Here is an 18,808-nt window from a genome sequence, read left to right on the forward strand (position 1 = left end):
GAACTGTGACCCCACCGGTGGCGCAGGACAAAAAAAAAAAACGCTGTGAAACATTTTAACACTTATAACATATATAACACCATGAGGGGGAAGACGAGTGACAGACCAGCAGGGGGATGAATGCAAATGAGCAGAATAAAAAATAACAAGTAAAGCTGAGCGTATTATAATACTAACCCTGTTCTGTATTAATCCAACAGTGGGCATTATTACACCATGACAAAATAGGAGCCTCTAATAACTTGACCTTTGAGAAGAGGATTAGTCTTGTGATAGAAGGTCGAAAGGGTCAGCGGTTATTAAACAGACTGAGTGCTTCACACACACACACACTCACACACACACACACACACACACACACACAAAAACGTCTCTATGGTACCATTTGGTAACGTCTCGGCAGGGCGGTGACACAGCCAGCAGAAACAAACAGTGTCGGGCAGAGTGAAGACACTGAGACTGGAGCAGACACAGAGGACTGACTGTGAGACCTTTTACATAATAAGTAGAAAATACAAGAAACGAGATTTACAAATGTCTCATTAACCAATGAACGCCACTCATCAATCCTGACACGGATATTATCCGAATGAAGCTGCCGAAAGCTTTGATTTTACCGCCAAAAAATGCAATTATAGTGCAACCATTCAGCCTTTTCTTTTACTTCTATGGAAGTTGAAAAGGCTCTAAAACAAGGAGCATAGTCTCTATTCTCCTCTATTGAAAGCAGCTCTGATTCATTGTTCTCCAAACTAGCAGTGTTGCTAGCAGGACAGCAGTGAAATATCTAGAAATTTATGTTTTCCTGGTGAATCTGACTCACTTTAATTATCTCCTTACAGCTGTTTATTGGCGCCACAAACAGGTCAAATTTCCACTTTTTTCCCAACACTTGGCTGGATCCCTCTTACTCTGATTAATTCTTGTGAGTTCTTGTTTTTTCTTTGTGAGGAAGTTGTACTAGTTATGTAATGTTGAATGTGACTGCTGTTTACTGGACTCCAGATCCTGATCGCACTGTTTTTAAAGCCATAAACTGAAGATGAAAAGATTCAAACGAGCAGAGACGAATTTGAAAAAAGGCTTTGTGATGATGCGTTCAAAGGCACTGAGAAAGATTTCTTTCATATATATATAAAAAAAAAAAAAAAAACATTTATCCAAAATTTTCTTTTAGTTTGTCTTTGGATCAAGATGAATGGCAATTGAATGCTTCTTGATGTGTCCTTGAATGCACCACAACAATATGTTTGACAAAAAAAAAACAAAAACCAAGGAAATGTTCCCTCTCGAGCAAGTTTCACTGCAAATTTATTTTCACAGCACGCTGATATGAACTGAAAGTCCGCTGAACTGCCTGGAAGGAAGGAAATCAATCTCCTTAAATAAATATGACTTTACCTCAATGCATCGAAAAAAGTTTTCTGCTAAGCTAAAAGACAAGGAAGAGATGAAGAGAGACAAAGAGAGAGAGAGAGAGAGAGAGAGAGAGAGAGAGAGAAAAGATCCTATTTCATGGCGGTAAACTCACGCACAGATTAATTCTGTGTTATGCAAATGTAATTTAGCGGCTGTGTCCTCTGCGTTGGGGAGTGAGCGATTAACAACCACTTTCTATCCCAGAACACCTCCCATTAACCTGGCAATGACACACGCTGATGAGACCGCGTGTGTGTCTTTGAGTGCATATTTCTGTGCATACCAATCGATCCGTCTCCTGCTTTAATTATCTCTCACAGCTAAAGCAGCGTTTCCAGCAACTTTACAAATCAACACTTCTTCTTGCTTCCCCATCTACCCCCATCAGACGTCCGATTAAAAGGATGCTCCTCTGTGTCGTCGTCGTCGTACGGCGCCGAGGACTCGATCGGTGCACCTCGTCTTCCCCTCTGTTCGCTGCATTGAGCTCACATGGGAATAACTGCCAGAGATTCCTGACAAGCTCGCAGCAACTCATTTTTAAGTCTTTAAGATGTCATGATTGAAGTTTTCCCGCAGACTTTTACCGGATCCTGATCTGGAGTCTGCTTTTAAAGCCAAACTGAACATGAAAAGATCAACTGCAGATCAAAAATCTGGCAGGTGTTCTGTCGCAGTATTTAAAGATCAAAAAATTTTTTTATGTCGGTTTGATGTGAAATGAAACAATTTCCCAGTGAGATGACTCCCACTGTTTAGGGGAATAGAAGAAAAAAAAAAAAGGCCTCAGAAACAAATAAACTTTTTTATGATGTGTTACCTGTAAGCAGGACGAGCTCCGTATTGTTCAAAGAGACATGAACATATTTTATACATGTTGTAATATTCTGGAAATCACATTTAAAAAAGTGGTCGTCTTATATTCAAGGACGTGCTCATAACATCAGATATTCCTTTTGCACAGAGAGATTACCGCTGTAACACTGACTCCTACAGAGAGTGGTGCATTATGGGTTGTTTGTAGCCGTAATGTTGCTAGGCTAGCGAGTTTCTTCCAGTCTGTTAGTCAGCCCTAAAAGTTACAGGTTTCCATTTAACAGTCACACACTCACCTGAGGGGATACAAGCCCGGTCTGACTTGTTCGCACGGTGACAGGCTTTATAGCTGCATCGTTACCATGGATACTATGTAGCCAAGTATTTAATATTAAGTGTAAGATAACAACATAAAATAATGAGAATAACACGATTATGTACACCTTATGACAATTAAATAAAGGTAAAACTACTGACAAAATTATATTCTATATTAAAAGATTTTGCTGTTAGACATTATGACCATTTAATACACAACTAATGTATTTAATGTAACATGCAAGAGGCAGATGTTACAGTAGCATTCATCGTTTTGTCCAAAACATGGAAGGAAATAGTGAAAATAGTGAAAAAATACCCATCATAACCTCCTGAAGCCCAAAGCGACATCTTCAATTTGATCATGAACCCGAAGATATTTTATTTACCATCATATAACTGAAAGAAAAGCAGCAAATGCTCACAATTAAAAGCCAGAAACTATGTAATGTTTGGCATTTTTTTTCTTGAAAAATGACTTAAAATGATTTCTTGATCATCTAAAAAGTTGTTGATAAATATTCTGTTTGTTATAATTTTAAAGAAAGATACAGCAATGATTGTATTTGACTTCATGTGTATGTGTCTGATTATAACTGAACCCCTAATACAGTAGATTTCCCCACACATTACTATAAACCTGCTCAAATTAAAGCAGACTCGGCACTTGAATGTTGGATCCATTAATTTATTTCAAACTGAATGTGCAGAAGCAAAGAGCCTGATGAACAAATTGTCCAAACACTTTACTGTCTGGACTGTATATATTTAAAATGTCACCTTTTCCTCAGTAAAAGCTTCTCCTATTACAACACTGGGTCTGTTCCTTGGATGTTAATGAGGAGGGACGCTTATGGTTTAGTTGATACATTAAGCTATTAAACACTTGATTTCCCCTTAAATTTCCACTTAACTTTCTTTATTACTAGAAAAAAACTCCTAAAATCAGTTTATTTCAGTGTTTAGGAGTATAAATGAGAACCATATAGGCTCCATAGTCACCTTGAAAACAAAAAAATACATTTTTTTTAGTGAGAACCGACTAAAAGCTGCAGCGTTTCCTCCTACACTGGCATGAAGGGAGGATCACTTCCTAATGGTATCATGAATCATGAAAAAGTCACTCACTTCCCTTCATACCTGCAGTAATGCTGTATATCTCCTATATACGGTATTTGTATAAGCCACTTACATCGCAGCATGTATGGGATTTAAAATGTAAAGGCTTTAGAAATGTGGCTCTTGGATGGCTGATATTTTTTTGTATTAAAGCCGCCGGTGGCTGATATTGTGCTCATTACCCAAAGTGACCACATTATGAGTCCATTCAAACAATATGCTGATAATTACTGCGTGATGAAAAGATTTCACTAATAGCCTAACTTCCTGAATGGAAATTAAAAATCACTTGATATGATCTTTTCAAGAAAACCAGGAGGTATTTAGAGAATTGGATTATAAATCACCTTGTAATCAGACTAATCAGTTACAGTGTGAAGGGCATCGTGTGTGTATATATATGTGTGTGAGGAGGCTGGAGAAAATTAAAAAAAACAAAGATACACTTAAAGGAGGATATTACACTCTACACACAAAAGGGTCACAATCGATGCAGCAGAACCACAGATACCATCTTTTTATTCCATGCATTCTTTGTCTTTGTCTGACGCCTACATTACCCACAATGCAACTCCACTACATTCACTCAACTGTACAGATTCAGGTGTGTTAAGCTAGTAGCAACTTAGTGAGGTCCGGTAACATCACTTCTTTCTAATTCACACCATGGATGTATTATAAGAGCTGGATACTGGACTAAAAATGGCGCCGATTCAGTCCTATAGGAATTGCTCGCCTGGCGACGCAATACCGCGAGTGGCCACTGGGAAAAACTGGCTGCAAAGCTGAGCGGTGGCGCCTTATCCAGCTCTTATTATACATCCATGACTCACAACCCCTAGAATTTCTCTCACATTTCAAACTTGTAGTCTTCAGCCCAAACCGACGCTGACTCAGGCCGACACCTGGAAACACACTTTGATCTGGAAAACTGGTGGACTTCCTCTTTAAAGCTCGGGACAAACCTGAAGATGAGCTGAATGCTACAAAGACTTAACAGACCGAACGACCAAACGAAACGCAGACTGTCGTGATTTTTAACTTCTTGACAGTCAGGTAAGAGCACAAACCTGATGACAGACGATAACCACTGGAGTTCTGGCGGTTAATGACCCTGCAAATCCCGCAATAACCCCAATTATCATTTGTTCTAAGCATAGACTGTATAAAAATATGGACATAGTACCATGACGTCACCCGTTGGTTTCCGGCCGTCGTCGCCATCTTGGCAGTACGTGACTCTGCCTAACTCCCAGCCAATCATAAATGGGCAAAGAGGCGGGCCGAATGGCTGAAACAAGCCACCTAGCGGCTGGCGGACCTGTCACTCAAAGCAGCCATGTCCTTCATTATGCAGAGCTTTACGGTTTAATAAAATTTGAACGGGTGAGTTAAAAAAAAATTCACCTCCCGTACAGTTGTCATGAAAGAGGAAATTAGCTACAGAGACCAAAACCATTTTTTGTACCAGGCTGTAAACATGTTTATTTCTGCTGTAAAGTTGGGCATTTTAACATGGGGTTCTATGGGGATTGAATCGCTTTTGGAGCCTCAAGTGGCCATTCAAGGAACTGCAGTTTTTGGCACTTCAGCATTGGCTTCATTTTACAGCCCCGGAGGTTGCCGCTTGGTTCTAAGTAAGAAAACAAACATGAACGGAAACCAGTCGCTTGTGCTGCTTCTACACTGTGCAGTTTGCCCCGCTAAAGGTGCAGAGTTTGTGTGAGATCCTGTGCAGAGAGGTGTGGGTAATGTGGATTGAAATTGGAGGTGAATGAACTTCAGGTTCTAGTCGGTTGTGCAGCTCTTTGATTTGATGTTGTGGAGAAGTTCATTGTCTTTACAGCTCAGTCAGATTTTCCTCTATTTCAGTCATCCAGTGCTCCGTCACACCATAAAACCTTTCTGCTTGCAATTTTCCCCTCTCTCTCTCTCTCTCTTTTATTCTCCCTAGGATGACACAAAAGTGATATCATCGGTCACAAATGTCTAACACGTTTAAAAAAAACCCCTATGAGAACAACTGGCAACGAATCTTCACATCACATATCACACGTTTTATGATTTCATCTGCTGACTATCAACACTAAGTGACCAGACTGGAGCAGACTGGCTCCGACTCGCTCCTATCAGTCGTCACGCCCCAAATCAGATTCAACAGTCGTCATGTGTGTGTGTGTGTCCCTCACCTCATGTGTAATGTTTGGCCAGCAGCCGAGGCTTGTTTTGATTCTTGCAAAGAAATGGAAGCACATAATGAGATGAGGTGGCTGATATTTTTATAAGGGGAAAAAAAATTATGCAAAGTTTGGTAGAAGGAAGAGAAGCAGGTGTTGAAGTGGAGGTGGAGGGGGGTCAGTGCAAAATAAAATACAAACAAGGAAAGTGTTTTTTTCCAGGCAGAAATCCATTAATAGCAAACAGTTGCTTATTTTCCACATCCAGCAGTTACGGAGCAACATTATCATTCATTTGGAGTCGTGTTTCTGTCCACCTGGTGAATGTAAGTCCAATATTCACTCTCTTTTAGCTCTGTTTTTGGTCTCCACCAACTCCTGAGGGAAATATCTGGCTCTTTAGCTGCTAAATGCTCCACTATGTTCACCAGCTAATCTACAGCTAACTGTGTCTGTTTGCCGTTTGGTGCTGAGCAGGTAGTGTACAGTGGCTTTTTAGAGCTTTTTTCTCTGAAAACGACCCTATGAGAGCGCTGAGAGTGAACCAAAACAGTAAAAGTCGCAGCCGGACAGATAAACAATGAGCTGAAACTCAATATAAAGCTCCTTAAAGCCGAGAGGAGCTGCAGAGTCGCTGATAATTCTCTGTAGGTTCATCACCACGAGCCAAACGAGTCATTTCATTCACTGTTATTATAAAAAAATATCGCTTATAGCTACATTAAGTACAGTAGTACTTAATGAGTAAATTCTTCCTTCCAGCACTGCTTCAGTATCTGCTGCTGTTTTGCAGCTGAGCACAGAGGTGAGCAGCCTCCATGACTGCAGCTCCTGCTGTCGAGTCATTATGTCTGGACCGAATCCAGCAGATTTACAGCCTCTCTTCACACACTGAAAATTAAAACCTCTGTCTCAGCTATAGAGAGTGAGAGAGAGAGAGAGGGGGGGGGGGGGTCGAGTGAACAAGCAGACAAAAACTGAATGAAAGCACTATTAAAAACCGCTTGTCTCTCTAAAGTCGTATCAAAAAATAATTAGAACTGAATGTGCACGTGGAGCTGAGCCAAAACCTGAGATAGTGTTCCAGTGTTTTTTCCCTCCTGTCCTAAAATGTTTGAACCCATTTTCTTTTTTTTTTCAAATCTCGACTTGTATTTTTTTTGAAAACTAACTTTTCAGTCCTTTGAACTCCTGCTCTTCAGCTCCTGCGAACCTTTAAAGAAAGAAACAGCAAGACAGTGAAGAGGCAGCTTCACCAGCTCTCAATTAACAAGGCCGCCTCTGTTTCAGCAGTATCTGTGTGTGTGTGTGTGTGTGTGTGTTTGAGTAAAAATAAGAAAAACGACAGAAAGAGAGAAGGAGAGATTGTCCTTTGCAGCCAGAAGACAGAGATATAGCCTTCATTCCTACTCAGATTAAAGGATTTAGAGCAAGAAGCCTTATTACAGACCCAAAGAAACAGAAAGAGGGAGAGCTTTCCCTCCTTCTCCCTCTGTTCTAGGCTGATTAAAACACAGATAATTCTGCCTCCCAGGCAGTGAGCTGCTGGAAGCCAACTCCACACACGCACACACCCACACACACATACACACACACACTAACGGACTCATTAAAATCCAGACATAACAATGGTTTCTCTGAATTTCGAAGGATTTTGACCTGTTGGACAACCAACCTGCTTATTCACAACACAACGCTCGCTCAGTTATCAGGAGTTAAAGGACCCCTGCGGTGTGTATGTGTTTGTGTGTGTGTAAGTGTGTGTGTTTTTGGATACATCTGGTAAATGTCAGGGTATCTGAGGTCATGAGTAACTTAAGACTTCTTAATGCTACCTGGGTTTGAACTCCAGACCCAGTTTAAAAAAAAAAACGAGAGTGAGCAAACACAGCGGTCAAACATGTCCTGTTTCTGATTTAACATCCCTGATGAACAGTGTGAAACCGAGTGGGCAGAAAAAGATAAAAGGACAAAAAGGATATGAATAGTTTAAGAACAGCTCTTTCTCATTTTCATTGTATTTACCTTAAATTTTCTTTTTAAAACAGAGATTGTTAAAGTAGGAAGATTGAACTCAGAGATTAACTCAGAGGCTGATACATCAGCTGATAGCAGTATTGGTGTATTTGTCGCCCTTTTAATGGACAAAACATTGCGGTACAGAAATGTCGACGCTACGTTTGATTTAGAAAATGTGTTGTTGTTGCACAGTTACACAGCAGAGAGCATCAACAAGTTTATCTTTACAGTGTGAAATGTTGTGCTCTACTTGAACTCAGCTCTATTTATCTGATGGTTTTAGTTACTGGTTACTTAGTTTATGTCTGTATTGTCAAGGTTAATGCATCAATAATTTAACACTGAAATCATAATCAGTACTTTTACTTTACTTGAGTGTTTTGTGTTGCTGATACTTCCATACATTTATTTAAAGGGAGCGTATCATGTCCATTTCCAGGTGTATATTTATATTCTGGGGCTCTTCTAGAATATATTTGCATAATTTACAATTCAAAAATCTCCTTATTTATCTTCTACTGGTCCTTTATGCAGCCCCTCAGTTCAGCCTCTGTCTGAAACAGGCCGTTTTAGCTCCTGTCTCTTTAAGGCCCCGCCTCCTGATGAGCCCACTCTGTTCTGATTGGTCAGCTTCAGGAAGCTTCTGGCATTTCAGAAGCTATGTAAACAAACTATAGTAGCAGGATTTCACTTCTTTTTCTCGTTCTTTACTTGAAATGGGTGGACGTGAACAATACATGGAACAACCATGTATGCATGTGCGAACAATCTGATGTCATCAGGAGGAGGAAGTAGAGGTTGAAGCCCTGACTTCTGACTTGCAGGGAGCATTTTTAAATACATTCACCTCAAGTTTTGGACCTTTAATCATGTTTAACATAAAGATTTGACATAAAAACAGTTTAAAAACAACAGAAAAACCAAAAAAGCATGATACGTCCCCTTTAAATAACACTTTTAATGCAAAACTTTAACTTTACTTATTCCAAATGTAATATACAAACTTAATTTGGATACAGTAAAAACTACTTTTTTGCAGTTTTTTACCAAACAGACTACATTTTGCGTTCAGTTTTCTAATATCTACTACTGTTTTATTGTATTTCAATACTTTTCCTGCTGCCTTGCTGGAAAATGAATTTACTCTTCTAGGAAAATAAACATCAGATCTGCTCTTAGCTGATGCTTTTATACATGCGAATACTCCGCTAGACTTCAACCAGCGGTTACAGCTTGTAACACGGGAGACTAAAATAACTGTTATTGTCATTACAGACATTAAAATACTTGCATAGTACATTTCTTGCCATCTACTCCTGCTCAGTACGTTAAGAAAGTTTCCCTGCAGGGAAGCTTTGCTGTGATTCCTCCGGAGTGTAAAACAGAGCGCTTGTAAAACTTTGGGCCTTTCAAAGCAGCTCTTTTCCCCGACACACTGCAGCCTTTATGCATGAATTCCAAACTGCTGATCGCATCCATTTTTTCTGGGTGACTGTTCATATCTATTTTAGGCTGCATATATCCAACACCTACATAAACTGACCGAGACGTCATTTAGAGTAACAGGAAACGACATTCACGTTAAGTTTCCCAGCTCGTTCTGGTTACAGTTCTAAATTCTCTCTTTTAGCTGTTTTCATTGTGAAAGTAGAAAGCATGCAGATGGGCAGCAGAGAAGCAGATTGTCCTGCAGCTATTTGGCGCTTAGCTGCTTTTATTCTATAAAAAAAAAAAAAAAAACTTGCCAACTTTACTCCATTAAATGTACTTTTTTTTAATTATGAAGGGGGAATTGGAGAGGAAGTGGTGGAGACAGACTGCACAACAACAAACAGCAGAGACATAAATCATGTGGCAGGAAATGTAACTCAGTGTGAAGCAGATGCTGCTGATGTTCAGTCCACTCAGAGCCCAGCTGGTTGTGTCTGAGTGCTTCTGACTGCAGCAGCGTTTGGCACAAGTCGTGGAAGCTTCATGGTAGCTCAGGCCTGAAAAGAACGAGCCAGAATAGAGCCGTTCTACTTTTCTACCGCGAGGCTATCCATCCATACAAAACCGCCTTATCAACACACACAACAGCCGGCCTGCTGGGACACACACGGCATTACTACTGGGTGAGCACTTTACTAAACTAAAAGTCTGTCAAGTCAAAACGGTGAGCACATGTTCGTCTGGCACCAGCTGAACAAAAACATGCCATTGTTGTGGATTTCATACCGAGAGTTTTTACTCCAGATGGAACAAAAATTTCTGTGATTTTCAGAAAAAAAAAAAAAAAAAAGAAACTGGTTCAGTCCTGCTTTTTCCAACTGAGGAAAGCACTTCTTTTTTTTTTAAGATAAAGAAAAATCATTCATGCTTTTAAAAAATGGTTTTATTTTAACTTTATTTTATTCCCCGGTGTTCTGTAATCTGTGTTTTTTTAATTCTTTCTTCTTTTTCTGTGAAGCACTTTGTAACTTTGTTAAGAAAAGTGAAACATAAATTTAGTCTATTATATCCCATTATGTCCATTTTTCTTTCTTTTAATACTTTATTGAGACATTGAGTTCATTGACAGCCTCAATATAATCATGTTTACTAAGTGTTTTATGTGCAATAGCATGAAAAATAGGACAATAATATTCCTTTCAATTTTAGGATTGACTTCAAATTGTTACATACAATATAAACATACATACATTGTGCCCTTGAACACTAGGAGGAGCCTGCAGTGACCTTTAGCTTTTAGCACAAGAAGCTAAAAAGCTAAAGTTGATTGTTTTTTTGCTTTTGTCGCTCGTCAACGTCGAGAAAAGCCTTCCAGCAAAGTCTGAGAGAGAAGTCGAATCATTGCTTACCTGTTTCTTTTATTCCCTCTTTCTCTTTTCTTCCTCTTCACTCTCTCTTCAAGACATGCAATCTGCGAGCCAAGACAAACGAGAAGAAAATGAGAATGTTGCGACAACATAATTATATTGATTTATGTTAAACAATTATATTTAATCATTTCCCCCCAGTATGAAATGGGCAAATTACCCTTCATTAACTGAACTTAGCCATGCTTCTCCAGAGGATGAAACCTTTGTATGCATATGTAATGAATGTTTATATATATATATATACTCTATATAGTAATCTCAGAGGCTAAAATAACAGCTAAACCATCAGTTTGTTGTTTATTAGGGGATGCTAGTCAGGCTTAAAGCTCTCCTAAATGTGACCCGGTCATTTCAAACATGCTGAGTTGTTCAAGCAAATCAACAGCTGAGCTCAAGTTGAGATGAATCACTGTTGTCATTAAGAGAAACAATGTGGAGATGCTCCACTGACAACGTGAACCCTCCAGGTCTTCATCGTACAAACTACACATCATAAACTGCAGCGTGCACCTCAAGGCTAACACACACCTTATTCAGTATGTGTGTGTGTGTGTGTGTGTGTGTGTGTGTGTGAGACTGACAGTGTAAGTAGAAAGCCGGTGTACACAAAGTGAAGGGAGACAGAACAACAAAGAGGTAAAGAACAGCTTGCATATCAGTGCGCATTTATGAGCTAGTGGGAGATAAAAGGAGGAGAAATGAAGAGTCAGTGAAAGAGGCAGATCACGCTGTCGCTAAGTCGCTGTATCAGAGTACAGAGGAGTGCATTCTGGGACACGCCAGGAGAACCCGAGCCCTAATGAAAAGTAGTGTGGAAATTCAGCGTTTATACTTTCTAACGAGATTCAGACAGACTGAAGTGAAAACACTCATTAGACTCCGCTGAGTCTTTTCCCAGAGGACTTGTCCGTTTAAAGCCCCATTACATCATATTTATGATATTAACATCAAATCTAATGACTCTCTGTGCTGTGAAAAGGTTTTTTATTACTGCTGATCCCACTGAGAATCAACACCTCAGACTGCAGGGTTTTTTTATTCACATCTTTAATTTGGACTTGTTGTTTGCATTGTACGTTAACTGTACAGTAGAGATCCAACGATTAGCTGATTAACTGATCAGCAACTATTTAATCAGTCAAATAACCCATTTCTGTCATATTTTTAAGCAAAAATGCTGCTGCTTTCCTGCTTCTCAGATATGATGATTTAAAGCTTTTCCTTTGTCATACATGGTAGGAAAAAATGAATATTTTCGGGGGGTTTTGGACTGTTGCCTTTACTGCACCATCAATTTAATCTAATACATTTATTTAAAAGCCGTTTTCAGAGATTAGAAACTCGACTCTATGTTGGCCAGATTAAAAACTCGCCTCACTGCTCAAGAAAACTTGAGTGAATGTGAACAGTCTTCCGGTTTTTGATAAGAAGTTTAATTTCACTTTTGCATTTTTTTTTTTTTTTTTTTTTTTTGCTTTGCAAACTTTCACTTGATGTTTAACTGAATAAAAACTTCCAGCCGCCCGCTGTGAATTATTCCAGCACAAGCACCCTGGAAATGATAGCAGTTTCTTGGCACTACAGCAAGAATAAACCAAGGTGTGATAAGAAACACACACACACACACACACACACACACACACACACACACACAAACACACACAAGCATGCCTTTGTACTGAGGGAAAGCAGCAAAGCTTTGATATCTACATAACAGAGGAGTGTGTTGTTTGTTATAACTATTGAGGTCAATGGGGAGTTGGCCGAGTAACAGGAACTGAATGTAGAAAGCCAAATACACACACACACACACACACACACACACACACACACACACACACACATATAGAGAGTTTCACAGAAAAGGTGCGACCCTGGTTTAGAGCCGAGGAAATTGAGAGGATTAGCAGGTATTAAAAGTTATACACACATACTCTCTCTAGCACTCTCTCACTCTCACACACACACCTGTACAGTCGGGGCATGTGCGAACCCATCGACAGGTACACACACACACACACACACACACACACACAGACAAAGAGTTTTTCTAACCCAGTTTATTATATGAGGGTGTTAGCAGGGAAATCCGCAGTATTAATATGCGGTGTGAATTCAGAGGTTATTACCAGCTAAATGGTACTCCGCCAGGCTCAGTGTGTGTTTAAATGTGTGTGTGTGTGTCTTAGTGTGTTAAGTGATTTTTCTCGGCCTTGTAACCTAACAGAAGCTACCACAGCTTGAGGTTGAAGTATGTTAACGTGCCACAGATGCTCCAACTGACTCAAAAAGCCTCGACTTCTCTCTATAAATACTAAATCAATCATTGATTTCAATGAGTCATTCTGGTCTCAGTCTGTAAATTCAGGCCCTCTAATAAATGTGCTGGTGGTCATTTTGGGAAATTATTGTTCTGTTAATAAGATCTGACGACTTACAGTAGCCTTGATGTCTGCCGTGTGGGCGTTGAATGACAGCTGTGATTGACAGTTGGCTCAACTAATGCTCTCCCGGCTCCAGGACTCATACAAAGTCGGACAATTGTCACAATATTTCACTAAGTTTAATGTTACTTGATTACGACTGCAATAACGCTCACTGTTCCCAGTAAACCAGTGTTATATTCAATCTGAGGTAACCAAACATAAGCTGCAATTCTGGGCTTCAAACCGGCTCCGATGCAAACCAAACGATTGCCGTCACACCTCGCTACGTCTGTCTTTACATGCAGTCTGAGCTTGTAACAAAGTCTTCCTTAATTGTAGCTAAAGCAGCAGAGAAAACGAGTTTTCCATCAGGCCTCCCGGCGAAAAACAAGCAAACGAAAACACTAAAGCATCCTGAGGTTGTGTTAGAGTGTGTGTGTAGTGATGCTATGTGTGTGTATAGCAGCAGCAGCAGTAGTAGTAGTAGTAGTTGTATGTGGTATCAGCCAATGTCAGCCAGCTGCTGGATTGAGATAGAGAGACCTTCAGTTTACATCTCTCTCTTTTTCTCTCAGCCCTGAGGATATGGGAGAGTGTGAGAGAAAGTGTGTGTGTGCTAATAGTGACTGTGTGTACTATATAAACAGCTGGAAGGAAACAATTACACCAATGCAGAACAACATTCATTGTCTACAGGCAGAAACATACACACACACACACACAAAATACAAAACTAGTTACTCCAGTCAATCAGTCGGCCTCAGAGAATTATGCAATTTCCTCACTTTGTGTCGTGTCTTCGAGGAACAGCCTCATTTGTGTCATTGATTTTCAAAATGGAACAAAGTGTTACTAGTTAGTAAGTAGATCTTTCAGGATAATGAGTTGGTCCAACAACGTCTCTGTAATGAGACGGCAGACTTCAACATGAACCCTCAGATTTGAAGAAGACAGTATTATTTTCATGAAAAGGTGCGGGTGGATTTCCAGAAGGGACATTTGGAGACTCCACACTGTTTCTCCACTGCTTCAGCTGCCGCCATAATGCAGCAGGCATCTGTCAATATCAGACTTATGTGCTGCGTTTAGATGTGATACCGAGAGATGTGACAAAAACCAACGAATAACCTTTTAATATTTAATAGGCGAGTAGTAATTTAACAACATTCTACTGTCACCAACATGTTGAATTTAAATACACTTTGGAAGATGTGTTTGATCACTTTAGCTTCATATCTCTGATTGTGAGCAGCCGTCATAAACTGAGGCAACACAACGTAGCAAAAAGTCGTGTTGTTTTGGGGTCATTCATACTTGAAGTGAGTACTTTCCCGTTGTGAGTTTGTGAGTGAAGTGAACTTGACAGAAAACCTAAAAACAGCCACGTATACAAGTTAGAGCCGACCAAGCGTCCAAGCAGCGACCTGATGATCTCCTTCAAACACTTAAAGAATAAACTGGACTTAAACATCTCTCTCATACACAAACACGCAGCCCACGACTCTTAAATAAACAGTGTATAATAGTAAATAGTGTGAGAAATGTCAGCAACAGCATTGTGAAGTTTGTCAAGTACACAATAAAAAAAAAAAATGTATTGAACCTCTTTCCTGTATTTAAAAACATCAGTAGCCATATTACTGCAAGAAGAAAATAGTATATACTTACTAGGGATGTGCAGAGATCCCAGTATTTGTATTTGTATCTGTATTTGTTGAGGCAGCAAAATTATTTGTATTTGTATTCGAATAAAAGTGGAAAGAAGCTTAAAAATCCTGTTTTTGTTTTTATTACACTTTCAATTTAGGAAATTAAAGTGTTACAATAAGTGTTCATGAATAAACTACCTTATGAAGGAGATCCCCACACTGGGTCTCGAACTGGAGTCTCCCAGATCATGACGACTGCGCTAAACGCAAATGACTACTGAGCTAAAACTTCACTCATCGCCTCATTGCAGACAGACCTCTACCTATTTATACACCCATAACACACAGACAGCACACCATGTAACACGCAATTGAACTTCAAAGGTGATTCTTGCTTTGCACTTTTCATTTATTGCCTAACTTATAACATAACTTTGTGGAAAGGAGAAGTGGAACAACAGGTTATGGAGAGTCCCTTGGGACTTTCCCCGGATAGATGTAGCAGCAGAGCAGAGAGACTGAGATAACTATGTAACCGACCTGTGAACTGGTATTTGACATGTTTTTTTTTTTTTTCTTCCCAAAAACAAATAATTTTTAAAATATTTGTATGAAACAAATATTTGTATAAAACCCACTATTTGTGCTTTGCCGAATAATGTATTTGTATTCGGGCACACCCCTTATACTTACAAAAGAATTATAAATGGAAGGCTCAACTTTAATCTATTGTAAGTGATATTAGCCTATTGTTACTTTGCATTAAACAGAAAGATTTTGGTTTGAAAACTGTCATTTTTGATCAACAAAGTATTCTGTATCACACAGAAACGTCTGGCAATTTGTGAATCTAAACTCTTGGAAAATGTATTGACGATTCTGATGCTGTAAGATCGACAGATATCATCCCGCAACATACTTATATGCCACATCAATCAATGCAATAACTAGCAGCAGCCAATGTTGTATCTATGTGTATATATTAGGGATGTGCAGAGATCCCAGTATTTGTATTTGTATCTGTATTTGTTGAGGCAGCAAAATTATTTGTATCTGTATTTGTATTTGAATAAAAGTGGGAAGAGGCTTAAAAATCCTGTTTTAGGAAATTAAGGTGTTACAATAAGTGTTCATGAATAAATTACCTTATGAAGGAGATCCCAACCCTGGGTCTTGAACTGGAGTCTCCCAGATCATAGACGACTACTGAGCTAAAACTTTACTCATCGCCTCATTGCAGACAGACCTCTATCTATTTATAGACCCATAACACAGAGACAGCACAGTATGTAACATGTAGAAGAACTTCAAAGGCAATTATTGCTTTGCACTTTTCATTTATTGCCTATTTTTTACAACCTGACTTTGTGGAAAGGAGAAGGGGAACAACAGGTTATGGAGAGTCCCTTGGGAGCACGCTCTGGGGAACACCCCCAACAAATAACTTTTAAAATATTTGTATGAAACAAATATTAATATAAAACCAACTATTTGTGCTTTGCCGAATAATGTATTTGTTTTCCGGCACACCCCTAGTATATACAGTATGTCTGGGGGGGTGATGTGTCAAGGCAAGAAAGGGAGAGAGGACCCAAACTTTCTCTCTGATCACCAGCAGCCTAACATGTATTGAGCCATTTGGTTTGGTGCGAGTCACGTCCTGGTTTTGAAGACGCCGCTTCATGTGCAGATCAGTGCAGTTATCCCCCCCCTGCTGCGAGGCCAAAGTTGACAAATGTGATCACAGGCTTGGCACAGCGCGGCGTGATTAAATTGAAGCTCAACCTGGCCTGTGAAAAAAAAAACTCTGTAGGTGACCTCTGGAACTCCGTATCGGTTCATCATACTGTAAGATCAGCCGAGGGTTGAACGAGGAGCGCGGGGAGGCGACGGCGGCAGACTCAGCAGAGTATCATTATGTCTCCTTAAAGTGAAGCTCTGCAGTTATTAGACTGTCCTGGTAATTATAAAAGAGCTGCTGTAAAAGTCTGATAATATGAGAGAAGACACCAATTATGGAGACATTCGTCGCAGGCACTGCAGGTAGCACTTTTCAATATTATAGCCATGATAGTGTGTGTGTGTGTGTGTGTGTGTGTGTGTGTGTGTGTGTGTGTTTTATTCAGCCTGTGCTAGCTTTGCTATCTGACGGGGCAGATTGTGATTTTTAGCTGAGCAGCGCTAATCTCTTGTTACAATATGAAGCGCTGATTACACCACTGCACACTGTGGGAACGAGAGAGAGACTATGTGTGTGTGTGTGAGAGAGAGAAATAGAAAGAGAGAGAGAGAGAGAGAGAGAGAAAGAGAGAGTATGTGTGTGTGTGTGTGTGTGTGTGTGTGTTAGAGAATATAAGAGGGCAGATAAGACAAGGTGAGGACAGACAAGTTTAGAGGAAGAGAGAGGAGAGTGTGTGTTACAGAGATGAGGTTATGCTAGGTTAACACACACACACACACACACACACACACACACACACACACACACACACACACACACACATAGAGCAAGCAGCACAGTATGTACAGTAGGGATGTTATGACTAGGACTGGCCTCTGCACTGTCCTGTTATGATAAGGCTATTATGCCTACTGTGTGTGTGTTGATGTGGAGATAAACGTGTAAAAAAAAGTCAGTTGGTGGAAGCACAGGAGACTGACAATGAATAGGTGAGACACACACACACACACACACACACACACACAGATAAAGGTGCTGGTAAGTCATATTGCTGTTAAGGAATGAACCTCTTGAGCCAAATCTGATTTACGTGCAGATCATCAGTTGATGTTTGAAATTCAGAAGCATTTGTGCAGAACTAGTGATGAAAAAAACTATGATGATAATCATTATAAGATCCCGGACGAGAAGCGTCACGTTGCTGCACTATTTTGTCGATTTCTCTTTTAGATAAACTAAACAAGAAGCACATTTTTTTCTTCTTTTTTTTATGCGATTGCCAAAACCCGCCACTGAAAAGACGTGGGAAAATGTGAAAAGACCCAAGATGGGAGATGCAACTGCACTGAGGGTGACTCAACATTTTTAAAGTCTCATCACCATGGTTTCATGGCAGTTTTTCTGTCACAATATTTCATAAATCTCTAACTGGACGAAACAGCTGTCAACAAGCAGAACTACAGACTTATGCTGTTTTTACCCTTAACATTTTGAGTGCATAAGTGCGTTCACACTGAGAAGTATGGGAAATGCAGTGCACTGTAAGAATCCGGATGGTGCACTCAAAACGGTCAAAAAGTTGAGTGTGGAACTATGGACACTTCTTGTCCTCAATGGTCGCCATCTTGGCTATGTAGCAGAAGAAGAGGGATCTTTTTTCAAACTGGAAATGGCGGCCACATCGCTACATTATACAAATATAAGCTATACATGTGTTTTTTAGCACTAAGCACCACTATACTGTTGTCGGATATAAGCCATCAGTATGTTTTTTGGGTGAATTTATAGCAGTCTGTAATGATTTGGTAGCGTGAATGCTAACGCTAATGCTAACGCTAGCTAATGCTAATTTGCGATTGTCATTTCCGGTAAGTGCACAACGGCTGTGTTTGATTTGAGACAACACTACCCTGTCAAAATTTGCGCAAAAAGTTGAGTGTGGACCTATGGACACTTCTCACCCTCAACGGTCGCCATCTTGGCTAAGTAGCGGAAGGGGAGGGACCGCTTTTCAAACTGGAAATGGCGGCAAAGTACGATGTAACTACGGTGAACATCACCACATTATACAAATGTAAGTTATACATGTGTTTTTTAGCACCAAGCATCACTAAACTGTTTTTTGGAATGATTTGGTAGTGCGAACAATAACGCGAATGCTAACGCTAGCTAACGCTAACGCTAGCTAATGCTAACGCTAGCTACTGCTAATTTGCGATCGTCATTTCCTAACCCTTTAGAATGTGCAACAACAACAATCATGTAAGTTTACTGCATGATGTCACATTGTCGCTATAATAAATCTTAATAATAGGTAATAATC

The 18,808-nt window shown here is 39.8% G+C and overlaps 1 protein-coding gene across 3 annotated transcripts in view; it reads right to left on the bottom strand.

Annotated features, from left to right (window-relative positions):
- The window catches only part of LOC122975494 (plexin-B2-like), a 212,901-nt gene that overhangs the window by 73,853 nt on the left and 120,240 nt on the right, over positions 1-18,808 (bottom strand). For all 3 annotated transcript variants that reach the window (XM_044343944.1, XM_044343945.1, XM_044343946.1), the window contains one exon: positions 10,709-10,770. The gene's annotated coding sequence lies outside the window, so the exon portion shown is untranslated. The remainder of the gene's footprint in view (positions 1-10,708; positions 10,771-18,808) is intronic.

The sequence above is a fragment of the Thunnus albacares genome, chromosome 23, assembly GCF_914725855.1.
Source record: "Thunnus albacares chromosome 23, fThuAlb1.1, whole genome shotgun sequence".
In the NCBI taxonomy this organism is placed as follows: domain Eukaryota; kingdom Metazoa; phylum Chordata; class Actinopteri; order Scombriformes; family Scombridae; genus Thunnus; species Thunnus albacares.